The sequence below is a fragment of the Pongo pygmaeus genome, chromosome 6 (assembly GCF_028885625.2).
Source record: "Pongo pygmaeus isolate AG05252 chromosome 6, NHGRI_mPonPyg2-v2.0_pri, whole genome shotgun sequence".
NCBI classification, from domain to species: Eukaryota; Metazoa; Chordata; class Mammalia; order Primates; family Hominidae; genus Pongo; species Pongo pygmaeus.
This window is the reverse complement of record NC_072379.2, coordinates 77,271,392-77,286,540: the sequence shown is the minus strand read 5'-3', so window position 1 is coordinate 77,286,540 and position 15,149 is coordinate 77,271,392. Positions and strand designations below refer to the sequence as shown.

General features: G+C 36.1%; 1 long non-coding RNA gene and 1 pseudogene across 1 annotated transcript in view; both read left to right on the top strand.

The window, feature by feature from the left end:
• Positions 1–865: 865 nt before the first annotated feature.
• LOC129040699 (glyceraldehyde-3-phosphate dehydrogenase-like) lies at positions 866–1,872 on the top strand (annotated as a pseudogene).
• A 5,968-nt stretch (positions 1,873–7,840) lies between these two features.
• The window catches only part of LOC134739869 (uncharacterized), a 148,839-nt gene continuing 141,530 nt past the window's right edge, over positions 7,841–15,149 (top strand). Inside the window, exon 1 of the long non-coding RNA XR_010126940.1 lies at positions 7,841–8,078. This is a non-coding gene — a long non-coding RNA (uncharacterized LOC134739869). The remainder of the gene's footprint in view (positions 8,079–15,149) is intronic.

The following is a 15,149-nucleotide window of genomic DNA, read 5'->3' as shown; positions in this document are numbered from 1 at the left end:
ATAATACAGAACATTTCCTTGAATATTGGGTTTAAAAGGAAATGAAATTGCAATTATAGTCCATTTAGAAAATAATTACAAGAAAACACTATATTTTATGGTGTTCAGCCAATATTGTACTTAGTACAAAATGTGTTGTACCTTGAATATTCACAGTTATGCTGTGATTACTGGAGTGATTGACTCAAGATAACAGAGAAATAGTGCCAAAGAAAACAAAAAAGCAGAAAGTAGGAATTAAAACTCTATTAGAAAGTAATCAAATAAGAAACATGGAAGCTTAACTATTTTTTATAAAGAAATTTAAGATTTACTTAGAAGATACTAATATCATCCACATATACCTAGTAAATGTAGTCAAGTCAAAAAGAAAACTGCAAAGAGATAGTATTGGAAATAAGAAAAGTGTTTTTAAATGAAAAACAATTGAAAAAGAGATAAACAATAATTTTTAGAAGATATTTAAAATATGAGGTAATCAACTTCAAGCCTATATGCTAATATATTTAAAAACCTAGAAAAAATAGATGATTTCATGTTAAATATAAATGAACAAAACTGACCTATGAATTAAAATACGTGAATACCCTCATAAATGCAGAAGACCTTGAAAACTGCATCATAGTACAGCCTCCAAAAAAATGTGTTTTCTTTCAAGAGTCAAAAACCAAATAACTTTTATTATACTTAAGCATTCCAAAGCCTAGAAAAATATGTATTTTTTAAAAATTAACATTTTATACTAGCATAACTTAATAAAATTAACATAAAATAGTTCAACATGAAAATTATAGGCTCTCTGCTCCTCCAGTTCGACAGACAGCTGCATCTTCTTGTGCAGCGCCATTGGCATCCCTGAGACCCTATGGTGGAAGTAAAGGCCCAAGTCAATGGATTTGGCCATATTGGTCACCTGGTCATCAGGACTGCTTTTAACTCTGGTAAAGTGAATATTGTCACCATCAATGACTCCCTCATTGACCTCTACTACATGGTCTACATGTTCCAGTATGATTCTACCCATGGCAAATGCCATGGCAGCGTCAAGGCTGAGAACGGGAAGCTTGTCATCAATGGAATTGCCATCATCATCTTCCAGGATAGAGATCCCACCAAAATCAAATGAGGTGATGCTGGTACTGAGTACATAGTGGACTCCCCAAGTTTCTTCACCACCATGGAGAAGGCTCAGGTTCACCTGCAGGAGAGAGCCAAAAGGGTCATCATCTCTGCCCCCTTTGCTGATGCCCCCATGTTCGTTGTGGTCATGAACCATGAGAAGTAGGATAAGAGTCTCGAGGTTGTCAACAATGCATCCTGTACCACCAACTGCTTAATGCCTCTGGCCAAGGTCATCCATGATAACTTTGGTATCATGGAAGGATTCATGACCACAGTCCTCGCCGTCACTGCCATCCAGAAGACTGTAGATGGCTCCTCTGGGAAACTGTGGCATGATGGCTGTGGGCTAACCAGAACATCATCCCTGCATCTACTGGAGCCACCAAAGGTGTAGGCAAGGTCATCCCTGAGCTGAATGGGAAGCTCACTGGCATGGCCTTCCATGTTCCCACTGCCAACGTGTCGGTCGTGGACCTGACTTGCCATCTGGAAAAACCTGCCAAATATGATGACATCAAGTAGGTGATAAAGCAGGCATCACAGGGCTCCCTCAAGGGCATCCTGGGCTACACTGAACACCAAGTCATCTCCCCCGACTTTAACAGTGACACTCACTCTTCCACCTTTGATTCTAGGGCTGGCATTACCCTCAATGACCACTTTGTCAAGCTCATTTCCTGATATGACAATGAATTTGGCTACAGCAACAGGGTGGTGAACCTCATGACCCACATGGCCTCCAAGAAGTAAGACCCCCAGACCACCAACCCCAATGAGAGTGTAAGAGGAAGAGAGAGGCCTTCAGCTGCTGGGGAGCTCCCTGCTGCACTCAGTCCCCCACCACAATGAGAATCTCCCTTCCTCACAATTTCCATGCAGACCCCCTGAAGAGGGAGGGGCCTAGGGAGCCCCACCTTGTCGGTTACCATCAATAAAGTCCCCTGTGCTCACCTAAAAAAAAAAAACAAAAGAAAATTATAGCCAATTTCATTTAAAATAAAGAAACAAAAATTAAAAATAACACACTGTCATAAATTAATGTAAGACTATACTAAAATCACATTTCATTATACATTAGGGTTATTTTTAAAGTGTGAAGCTTGTTTAATGATTAAATATCTTAAATTAGTTTATTATGTGAAAATATTTTTATTGATAACAATAAGGATAATTATCTAATAATATAAAAATTAATGCTAAAATTTTCAACAATTTCTAAGTGTAATTTTTTAGAAGACGAGAAAGAATGAATAGCCTCTTAAAATGCTGTTTTAAATTATCTATTAGAATTCAATGGACAACATTTGTCATAATAATAACCTAGAAGGACTCATGTTAATTTTAGAAACACAAATTGCTAATGGTGAGAATACATTCTGAGCAACGCATCATTAGGCAATTTTGTCACTCTGAGAAAGTTACAGAGTGTACTTACACAAACCTAGATTGTATAGCCTAGGCTAGATGGTACAGCCTACAGCTTCTAGGGTGAAAACCTGTACAGCATGTCACTGTGCTCAATTATGCAGGCAATTATAACACAATGGTCAGTTTTTGTGTGTCTAAACATGGAAAAGACACACTCAAAATATAGTATAAAAGATAAAAAATGGTACACCTATACAGGGCATTCACCATGAATAGAGTTTGCAGGACTGGAAGTTGCTCGGGGTGAGTCAGTGAGTGGTGAATGAATGTGAAAGCCTATACACTACTATAGAATTTATCACTGTACAATTAGGATACACCAAGTATATAAAAAATATTTTTCTTTTTTCAATAATAAATTAATCTTAGCTTACTATAACTACTTTATAAACTTTTTAAAACTTTTTGACTCTATTGTAATAACAGTTTAAAACACAAACTCATTTCACAGATGTACAAAAATATTTTCTGTCTTAATATTTTTTTCTTTTTTTTCTTCTTTTTTTACTTTAAACTTTTTAATTAAAAATGAAGACACTCATACACACATTAGCCTAGGTCTGCACAGGGTCAGGATCATCAATATCACTGTTATCCACCTCCGCATCTGGTCCCACTACAAGGTCATCAGGGGCAATAACACACATGGAGCTGTCATCTATGATAACAATTCCTTCTTCTGGAACACCTCCTGAAGAACCTGCCTAAGCCTATTCTACCATTAATTTTCTTTTAAGATAAGTTTTAAAAGTATGCTCTAAAATAATGATTAAAAGTATAGTTTACTAAATACATAAGTCAGTTACAGTCTTTTATTATCATTATCAAGTACTATGTGCTGTACATAAATTGTATGTGTTGTACTTTTATACCACTGGCAACACAGTGGGTTTGTTTACACCAGCATCACCAGAAACATGTGAGTAACATGTTGCACTACGATGTTATGATGGTTATGATGCCATGATGCCACTAAGTGATATAAATTTTTCAGCTCCATTATAATCTTATGGTATCACCACTGTATTTGTGATCCACTGGTGACCAAAATGTTGTTATACAGCACATGACTGCATACTAACTGTGGTGTCATTTAATATACTGTGTGTTCTGGAAAGGACAATACTTCAGAAGATAATACAAATTGCAATGTGTAATAATTGAAAAAATAGTGTCAAGATCATAGTTTCTTGTATTTGATATGATTGAAGACTACATAAACATTGTAATAACTCTTAGAATTTATAAATATTAACATTTACTAAGAAGGCTGATTAAAATAACATAAGAATATAAGAATCCTTATTGGAATACTTAGAATACTTAGTTTGTAATATAAACTGCTGTGTACATTCTCAACCCTGTATTAAAAGACATTAAAATAATTAGAAATAAAATTTGCCAGATATTTGTGGTATAAAAAGAGATATCTAAAAATCTGACTGAAATACATAAAAGACATTTGCTCATTGAAGAGATCTACTATATTACTTGATAGTGCAAACTATGTATATTGTCCCTCTACTAAGCTATAAATGGATATCAATTTTAATTAAAATTCAGTTTTGGTGAGTTTAAGAGGCATGCATTAATATTTAAATTTCCCATGGGAAAGTAAATGTTCTAAAATAACCATCAGCATTTTAAAAAGAAAAAAAGGTTGGCACTGGCTATAAATATTTAATAAGTAAAGTCGAAAGAACTGTCAGATTAATCTATAAGCAGAACTGTCATCTATAAAAGAACTGTCAGATCTATAAACAGAAAAATTTGGTGAATTTTATGTGGGAAAGCCTACATCCATCTTTTCAAATATATATATGATATATATGATATATATGATATATATGATATATATGATATATATGATATATATAATCTATTAAATATATAAATATATTTATATTTATATATACATTACATGTATTATATATAATTTTTTAATATATATTATATATTATATATATTTATATATAATTTTATATATAATATAAAATATAATTATATTTTATATAATATATATATTATATATATGTATTTAAGAGTGTAGGTGCTAAATAAAAATTTGCTGAATGAATGAATGAACAAAGTCAGGTTTTAAGACAACAGTAGCCCCGGCTGACACCTTGATGGCAGCCTTGTGAGATGCTCACAGCTTGAGGACCTAGCTAACCTATGCCTGAACTCCTTGCCCACAGAAACTGTGAGACAATGTTGGTGGCTTTAAGTTGCTATGTTTTGGTGTATTTTTTATACATAAATAGATAAATAATACTCATGGAAAGATGCAAGAATTAAAACAAGTTGAAGAAAATATATGAGAACATTTGTCTTACCTTTCCCAATCGAAAGACTTCTAAACATAATGATAACTAAAGAAAATACAAAGACTGAAGATTTTATGGCATAAACATACCCAATATACAGTCTGTAAAAATATACAAACATATAACAACCATTTGGGAAATGGCTTATGGTAAATACAACAGAAAGATGTTCAATATTCTTACTAGGTTGGCGCAAAAGTAATTGCGGCTTTTGCCATTCCTTTTGTTTCCTTTATTAAGAGCTTTTTCAATTAATAAGAAAGAATTAAACATCACATTTTAAAAACGGGAAAAATGAATAAAAAGTCAATTTAAAGGTTAAGAAAAAAATCAACATAAGGTTTAACCCTTACTAGTCATTAACAAGCCATACATTAAAAAAAAAAAAAAAATCTACAGAGACAACAGAAAAACACCGATCGGATCGCTTTTCTCATTGCTGAAAGACTTGTTCTCCGCTTGCTTTGGCATTGAAATTTCTCCCCATACACATACATTTTCAGCAGGGTTATAGCAATTTTGTCTTCTTCATTTTGTCTTCATTTTCAGTTTTGTCTTCTTTATTTTGATTGTACAGTGGGCCCACAGACTTGCCTTTGTGTATTTATCATATTTACCTCTTTTCTTGTCCATAGTTTCTGTTTTAACTATACAATCGAAAGGTTATCTTTTAATTTGATCTTTTGAAGCTGAAATAATAGTTCTCTTTTCAAATACTAATTTCTTATGTTTTCTCAGTTTCTGATTGTGTTTGTCTTTGACAGAACAACCTGGCTGTCAACAGCTTGTATGAACTAAGAAATTTTTTTTCTATAATGAAATCTGCATGCATTTTAAATCTGCACAACATTCTTCTTACTAATATCTCTATTAAAGTGATTATTTGTTTCCCATTTCCACTGTTCGTCAATCCTTTCTACTTTTCAATCCTTAAAGCCTCCTCTTGGTTTTATTTATTTATTTTCTCCCCAAATCAGTCCCCAAAGAAATACATATCTCTTATATTATAGAGATAAATATTGATCTTTTTATTTTTATTAATTTTTTGTGTGTATGTTGTATAAGCAAATGTGTATCATTCTTTGGGATTATAACTTTCTCAAATACCCTCAGTCTCTCAACTGTGAGTAAAAAACATAAAAAAGAGTCAAAAAAATCATTGACCTTCATGGCAAGCTTTTGAACTCTCACGATTTTGTGCTTTGCATCATTCATAATCACATTTCCTTCCTCCTCCAAGAGTTGTTCAAAATCAAGAAAAATAAACACATGTACCTATTTAGATATAAATATGAAATATACAATAATAAATGTATAATGCATGTGATTAAAAACACAATACGTATGAAGTTCGAGATCCCTCCTTTCATGGTAAAAAGCTTCTTTTAAAAATCACTGCTAATATTTCTTGCCATTAAAAAGATAATTTTAGTGAAAAATTTAAAACCTTTAAAAGAAAATAAATGAGACTATCTTGAGATACAAAATATGTTTTTAGCAGGACACTAAAAGAACAAATAATGAAGGCTGATAAATCAAAATATATTTATGAGGAAATCTGCCAAAAAAATTCATAAATAAAGTCAAAAGACACAATGCAGGATGACTGTGACAGACTACCAGTCCTCCTGAGAAACAAAGGACACTGGATAAATTAGAAAAAGACATTGCTTTGGAGAGCTACCAAGGGAACTGGGATTTGAGGAGGTCAGAGCCCACAGATAATAGCAACACACTAAGGTAAGTCTTATGCCTGGGAACTGGGATTTGAGGAGGTCATGGGTCCAGAATTGGTGGGTTCTTGGTCTCACTGACTTCAAGAATGAAGCCGTGGACCCTCGGGGTGAGTGTTACAGTTCTTAAAGGCGGCGTGTCTGGAGTTTGTTCCTTCTGATGTTCGGATGTGTTCGGAGTTTCTTCCTTCTGGTGAGTTCGTGGTCTTGCTGGCTCAGGAGTAAAGCTGCAGACCTTCCCGGTGAGTGTTACAGCTCTTCAGGCGGCACGTCTGGAGTTGTTCGTTCCTCCTGGTGGGTTCGTGGTATGGCTGGCTTCAGGAATGAAGCTACAGACCTTTGCCGTGAGTGTTACAGCTCATAAAGGCAGTGTGGACCCAAAGAGTGAGCAGCAGCAAGATTTATTGCAAAGAGCGAAAGAACAAAGCTTCCACACTGTGGAAGGGACCCCAGCGGGTTGCCGCTGCTGGCTGGGGCAGCCTGCTTTTATTCTCTTATCTGGCCCCACCCGCATCCTGCTGATTGGTCCATTTTACAGAGAGCCCAGTGGTTTGTTTTGACAGGGCGCTGACTGGTGCCTTTACAATCCCTGAGCTAGACACAAAGGTTCTCCACATCCCCACTAGATTAGCTAGATACAGTGTCAACACAAAGGTTCTCCAAGTCCCCACCAGAGTAGCTATATACAGAGTGTGGATTGGTGCATTCACAAACCCTGAGCTAGACACAGGGTGCTGATTGGTGTGTTTACAAACCTTGAGCTAGATACAGAGTGCCGATTGGTGTATTTATAATCCCTTAGCTAGACATAAAGGTTCTCCAAGGCCCCACCAGACTCAGGAGCCCAGCTGGCTTCACTCAGTGGATCCGGCACCGGGCCCGCAGGTGGAGCTGCCCGCCAGTCCCGTGCGCCCACACTCCTCAGCCCTTGGGTGGTCGATGGGACTGGGCGCCTTGGAGCAGGGGGCGGCGTTTGTCGGGGAGGCTCCTGCGGCACAGGAGCCCACGGTGTCGGGGGAGGCTCAGGCATGGCAGGCTGCAGGTCTGGAGCCCTGCCCTGCGGGGAGGCAGCTAAGGCCCGGCGAGAAATTGAGCTCAGCAGCTGCTGGCCCCTGTGCTAAGCCCCTCACTGCCGGCCGGCGGCGCCAGTTGGCAGCTGCGAGTGCGGGGCCTGCCGAGCCCACGCCCACCCGGAACTCACGCTAGCCCGCAAGCGCGGCACGCAGCCCCGGTTCCCGCCGGCGCCTCTCCCTCCACACATCCCCGCAAGCTGAGGGAGCCGGCTCCGGCCTTGGCCAGCCCAGAAAAGGGCTCCCACAGTGCAGGGGTGGGCTGAAGGGCTCCTCAAGTGCCGCCAAAGTGGGAGCCCAGGCAGAGGAGGCGCGCCCAGAGCGAGCGAGGGCTGTGAGGACTGCCAGCACGCTGTCACCTCTCAGTCAGCGCCCACAGATAATAGCAACACACTAAGGTAAGTCTTATGTCTGCCCCTCTTTCTCCTAAACGCATTTTCTAGCAACATAAGCTGTTGGCAAGGAGAACTTGAGCAGAGCCTTAAGCAGTGTTCTAGGACCACAAAAAACACACACACACACAAATGGAGTGCAGGCACACTCAGGTGGAACTGCCCCAGTAGACATTGCAGGTTTTTAGTTGGGATGCCTGCAAGAGTATATCCAGGAATAAGAATGAACTGAAAATACATAAGGACTAATAAAAACTGACACTTAGCCTTGAATAAACTTAATCCATGGTGATTGATTACAATACTGTCAGAAGCAAAAGAAAATGCTCTCTAAAGGAAGAAGCATACTCTGAAACCTCTAAAATTTTTCTTACACAGTGTATGGAATTAAATCAAAAATTGGAACATGAATGAAAGAAGAAATTGGAATAAAAAATTTTTTAAATGACAGTAGAAACAAACTCAGAGGTGATAGCTATAAAGATTATCATTCACTAACTTTAAAAGAAATATGATTTATATATTAGGAAGAATATATCAATATAAAAGATTTTACTATAGATTTGGAATCTATAAAATTATATAATTAATTAATATAATTAATTACAAATTCTAGAAATGAGGAAAATAACTGATTTAAAGCATGCAATAAATGGGTTCAAGAATAGACTAGATACACCTAAAAAGATGATGCATGATCTGAAAAATAGATTAGTAGAAGATATTCAGGATAAATCACAGAGAAATAATCAACATGAGAAATACAGAATGAATCAGAATTATACAAATAGACACAGAAAGGGAGGATTGAAAGAACAGAATACAGGCTATTTTTTGAAGACATATTTTTCCATAATGAATGAAAGACATCAAACTACAGATTTCAAAGCAGTAAAGCTCAAGAAGACTAAATACAAAGATTATCAAACCTGGGCATATCATAATAAAAATACTAAAAGTCAAAAATAAAGAGAAAAATCGTAACCAGCCAGAAGAAAAAAGGCACATATTTTTCAAAGGACCCACTAAAACATTTACAATGTTTTCTTCAACAGAAATGTAAGAAACCAGAGATTAATGAAACACAATGTGTAAAGTTCTACAACCAACTAATATGGAAATTATAAGTCCCCTGACCAAAACAAAAAATGAGAAAACTCATCTCTAAAAGATAAACTATATAAAAAATACTAAAATAGTTCTATGGGAGGAAGAAATTTGATCTTACATAAAAGAATGGGAAGTTTCAGAGGATTGAAGAACAATGGAAATGAGAAATGTGTCATCATTCTATCATCATTCTAATAATAAGAGGAATGTTGTGTGTGTTTGAAATGCATGCAGATTTCGTTGTAGGTATCAGTAGAAAGAAATCCTGGATTTCACAATAAATGACAAAGACTTCTATCAAGAATGTATAAAAATTCGTTTAAATGTAAATATAAATACCAAAGATTACAAAATGATAATTCATTAAAAAATATAAGGTAAAAAAGAAAACACAGCTATATATTTTATGACAGTATGACATGTATATGATAGCCATAGGATGCTGTCATGCATATGTCATGTTGTCATAAAATATATGGATAAGAACTTGAAGTAAAGCAAAATCTCATGCTCTGATGGTGGGAGTGGAAATGGATACTACAATTTTTAAATAACGATTTGATGATTTTTTAAATGTTTACATATGAGAAAAGAAAACATACTATAATGTATACTGCAACACTTTGAAATATCAAAAATACATATACAAAACAATGTCTCTCTACATGAGAATGGACAAATAAAATATGATATATTTATATAATGAAATATTGTAAAGTAGATAAAATGAGAGAGAACTATAAATAAAACAATGGATACATCTTCAAAATGTATTTTTAAGCCCAAAAATTATTGCCAGAGGGTATTTAGAGCATAACATAATTTACATAAAAATTGAAAACGTACACAATACTCATATATTATAAATACATATATATGTAAGGATGTAAGAGTGTGTCAGACCAGTTTTAATTCTAGAGGGAACAGGAAATTGCAATAAGATAAAAATACACCTTCAGGAACTTAACTGTAATTATAATGTTCTATGTCTTAAAATAAAAAATCTTAAGGAAATATAATTTTCCTGAAATGTAAGGCAACTGATGAGTATAGGAGGCATTCTTTTATTTTGTATTCTTATTTCTTATATTTTTATAGTAATTTTATAATAAAATGCTTTTTTAAAAAGTCTGTTATGATATGAGTAGAACCTGAAAGCAGAAAGCTAGAGGGTAAGATAATGGTCCAGGTACAAGATGGTTATGTCTTGGACTTAACCATATGGCTTGGACAGTAGTCACCAAGTGACAAGTGGTAGGATTAAGGATAGTTTTTTAAAATTATGGCTAACAGAATTTTCCAAGGATAAGAACTGAGAAATCATAAACAACTCTTATGTTTTTGGCTTCAGCAATATATTTCATGCAGTAACATTGAACAAGAAATAGATTCAAGAAGGAATTCAACTGGGAGTTTAAAAGGAGTAATGTCTTTAATATTCAAATTTATGGCATCTATCAGGTGTTCAACAATATATCAAGTAGGCAACTGAATGTATAGGTTAGAGTCAAGAGTGAGGTCAGGTCTGGGAATATAAATTGGGGAGTTAGCATGAAAATGATACTTAAGGCCAGGCGTGGTGGCTCGCATCTGTAATCCTAGCACTTTGGGAGGCCTAGCTGGGTGGATCACGAGGTCAAGAGTTGAAGACCAGCCTGGCCAAGATGGTGAAACCCCATCTCTACTAAAAATACAAAAGTTAGCCATGTGTGGTGGCAGGTGCCTGTAATCCCAGCTACTCGGGAGGGTGAGGCAGAGAATTGCTTGAACCTGGGAGGTGGAGGGCAGTGAGCCGAGATCACACCGCTGCACTCTAGCCTGGGCGACAGAACCAGACTCCAACCCAAAAAAGAAAAAAAAAAATGATACTTAAAGCAATGATACTACTTATGGACAGAGTGAAGATGGAGTAAAGAGGGGAGTGTTAAAGACTGTTTCTTGGAACCCTACATAATTAATAGTACCTGAAAAAAGAGAAGGCAACTAAGTATGTAAGAAAGAATAACCACTCCATCAAGAAACACTCTGAGGGCTGGGCTTGATGGCTTACACCTGTAATCCCAGCACTTTGGGAGGCCAAGGTGGGCAGATCACTTGAGGTCAGGAGATAGAGAACAGCCTGGCCAACACGGTGAAAAATACAAAAATTAGCTGGGCCTGGTGGCACACACCTGTAGTCCCAGCTACTCGGGAGGCTGAGGCAGGAGGATCGCTTGAATCCATGAGGCAGAGGTTGCAGTGAGCTGAGACTGCACCACTGCACACCAGCCTGGGTGACAGAGTGAGACTCTGTCTTAAAAAAAAAAAAAAAAAAGGCTTGGAAAGTGTGGATCCAAATATGTAAAAAGGCTTTCAAAAACAGATAATGTAAATGCTAAGGATAACTGTTTAAAGTGAGGGCCGTGGATTGAATTAAAGAATTAAGTAAGATGGATGAGAATTCTGTTTAAGTTTGGGGCTGTTATAGTAGCTGTATATTCTAATGGAAATTACCCAATAAGAATATATTGATGATGGAGAATGGGAATGGGACATAATCTTGAGCAAAAGGCATGTACGTAGGGGGCATGAGTGAATCAAGTGCACAGGGCAGTAGTTATCCTTGGCATAGCCATGCACTGCAACAGAAAGAAAGGAAGACTGTGTGGGTACATATGCAGACAGTTGTTAAATTTGCAAGTGGAAAGATGATTCAGTTCTCATCTGATTTCTTCTATTTTCTTGGTGAAATAAGAAGTGTTATGTACTAAATTGTGTACCCCACCCAAAACTTATGTGTTGAAGCCCTAACCTCCAGTGTGACTATATTTGGAGACAGAGTGTATAAGGATGTAATCAAGGTTAAATGAAATTATAAGAGTGGGGCCTTGATCTAATAGAATTTCTATCATTATAAGAAGAGACATCAGAAAGCTCTCCATCCCTCATCCCACCCACACACAAAAATTATGTAAGCACCAGGCAAAACGCAGCTGCCTCCAGTGCAAGAGAAGAGGCTTCCAAATGAAAACTACCTTTGGCCAAGCAAAATAATACAAGAAGCAAGATTATCATCTGAAAGTAGAAAAGGAAAGGGATGATGAAAGTTTGAAAGAGAACTGAGATAGTGATCTCAGAGAGTGGGATAGTGAATTAGGGAAAGAAATTTACCTCTGGGCCATACTGAGGACTCCATAAATATTGATGGAGTGACTGAACTAGAAGAAACGAAAGAAAATAATTCAGAGACGCATTTGAGAGTAGAATGAGTATGGAGTTTGAGGGCACATTAGAAGTGGCAGGGTGATACAGATTTGATGTTCAGAGGTATGTGGGACTAAATGAGTGGTGACTGGTGACTGGTGACTTGTAAATCCTAGAATTCTGCTCAATATGGAGGAAATGAGCCTGCAAGTTATATGAGGATAAGTACTAATGGTCACTTAGTGGGAGATGGGCAATATTTTGAAATGTAATTGTTCAACTTATCTTATATATTTATATCCCTTTCGGTATTAAATGCTGGTAGGGGGATCTCTCTCCTCTTCATTAAGTAATTAAGTAATATTACCCTTTTTTGCTTGAATGATGGGAAATGCAAACTAATTTGCATGTCCTAATGAAATAGTTTCTCACAGGCTAATTCCTAGTTATTGGTTTTGAGTATAATAATTTTTAATCAGCTTCCTTGTTCTTATTCTTTTGGGCCTTATTTCAATGGACTACTTGCATCGATGCTATTTATTATAAGCTTCCTCTGTTACTTTTTGATGCAGTCAGAGAAAAAATGTTAGTCATTTATTTTAGCTCTTACATTATTTAGAGCTCACCTTTCTTACTTTAATAGCTTTACATCTTCTCTTGCCTTATTTGAAAAATGTCAATTACAGGAATATCTACTTATCTAACTCTGCCTCAGGTTTACCTCCCCAAGTTCAACTTTTCTGAGTTGAGCCTCATCTATTAAAATCAGAACTCATTTCCTCTTTTTTAGGTCCTTCAATGAATCAAGGCTTCCTTGGACAGTTCTACATGCTCTTTTATTTTCAACATTCTCTTCACTCTTTCCTCTTGAATTTAACTATCAAAGGTTTCCCTTTAGAGGTCAATTATTTCTTGACCTCTTGACTTCTCTGTGTTCTTATTTTCTTATCAGATCAGATTGAGGGCTTGCTGTGCTTCTGCAAATCCTCCCCTATCACAGCCCTTATGATGCTATATTTTAATTATTTGTTTATATAATTTACTCCTTACTATATCATCACCTCCATGAAAGTAAACAATTTGTACCTTTTGCTTATCAGTACATCCTCCAGACTATAAATGCTTAATTCACATTTCTTGAATAAATGTATGTATGCTTCTTCTGACCAAATACATTAGAAATATTTTAATTAACCATCTTAAAATGTCTACTTTTTATATTATAACTTGAATATGAGTCCTGGTCAGTAGCCATACATTCCATCCAAAATAGCAGTGATGGTTATGAAATTATTCATTGAAAACTTTATTTCCTGTGTTATACAGATAATTTCCTAACTTTCTGCTACATTTTAATTGCCCGAATTTGAAGGCCAGCAATATAAGGGAAATTTTATTGGTCAGATTACTATGTTGGATTTATTTAATTTTGTTTTACTTAACTGTGGTATAAAGAGTTTCAGTTAGCACACTGGCAGCGATAAAATCCTTTGTCAATACATTATAGCAATATTCTAAGCATGAATAAACTTTATTAGGGACACAAATCATTAGTAATGAAGTGGTCCTTTGACAGATTTAAAAAAAAAAAAACCTTAACACAGCAGAATGAGCTTACATGCATTTTGCTTATCAAGTGGAGACTGGGAATGAGTTGCACTGTCAAGCAGGCTGCAGACTATCAAAGTCAGTAGTTGCCCCAAACTTTCTGAATATAAAGGCTTGAGTTATCTGATTCTTCTTCCCTAGTTTATAAAAAATTCAATAAATGTTTTTCAGAAGTAATAAATTAAAATTATAGAAAGTTAAATTATGCATTTTTAGTTGATTATCTTATTAGATGTTAAGGCTAGAACTCAGTGGATGAAGTGATTTTCCTGAGGTCTTATACCTTATAAATGACACAAATGCGCCTAGTATCCAAATGTTCTGACTCATAGTGATTTATATCTAGATCGAAGTCCCTGTTTGGATTATTGGTTCCAGAATGTATGTGTCACACTTCCACATAGAAATTTACAAATTTGTCTTCCTCCTTCTCGTCTAATTTGTATTTTCCTGAAGAAATACCTATACTCAGACCCCTGTTTCTAATATATATAGGATATTAAACTCAATTGAAAACATGTAGGCATAGATACCAGATTACAGGTTATGCTTCATTATAACAGAATTGACCCTTGGATTAGTGCATTCTCATGCTGCTAATAAAGACATACCTGATACTGGGTAATTTATAAAGAAAAGAGGTTTAATTGACTCACAGTTCAGCATGGCTGGGGAGGCATCAGGAAACTTACAATCGTGGAGAAAGGGGAAGCAAACACATCCTTTTTCAGATGGTGGCAGCAAGGAGAAGTGCAGAGCAAAGTGGGGCAAAAGCCCCTTGGAAAACCATCAGTTCTCGTGAGAACACACTCACTAGCATGAGAACAGTATGGAGATGACCACTCCCGTGATTCAGTTACCTCCCACAAGATCCCTCCCACGACACATGGGGATTATGGGAACTACAATTGAAACTGAGATTTGGGTAGGGACAGAGCCAAACCATACCATTAAATCTTCATAATATGGGGACTATTCTCCTGCAGGGATAAGAATTATTGTATATTAATCTCATTTAGAATATAAAATATTTGTAACTATTTATTTCAGAGTTAATAGAAACCTCAAATTATGTAGTTTTAAGGAGACAATGTTGTTTATTTTACTAAACATACATAGAGAAATTGAAACAAATGGATAGAAAAGTACGAAGTGGGTCCTGACACAGCAGCTATC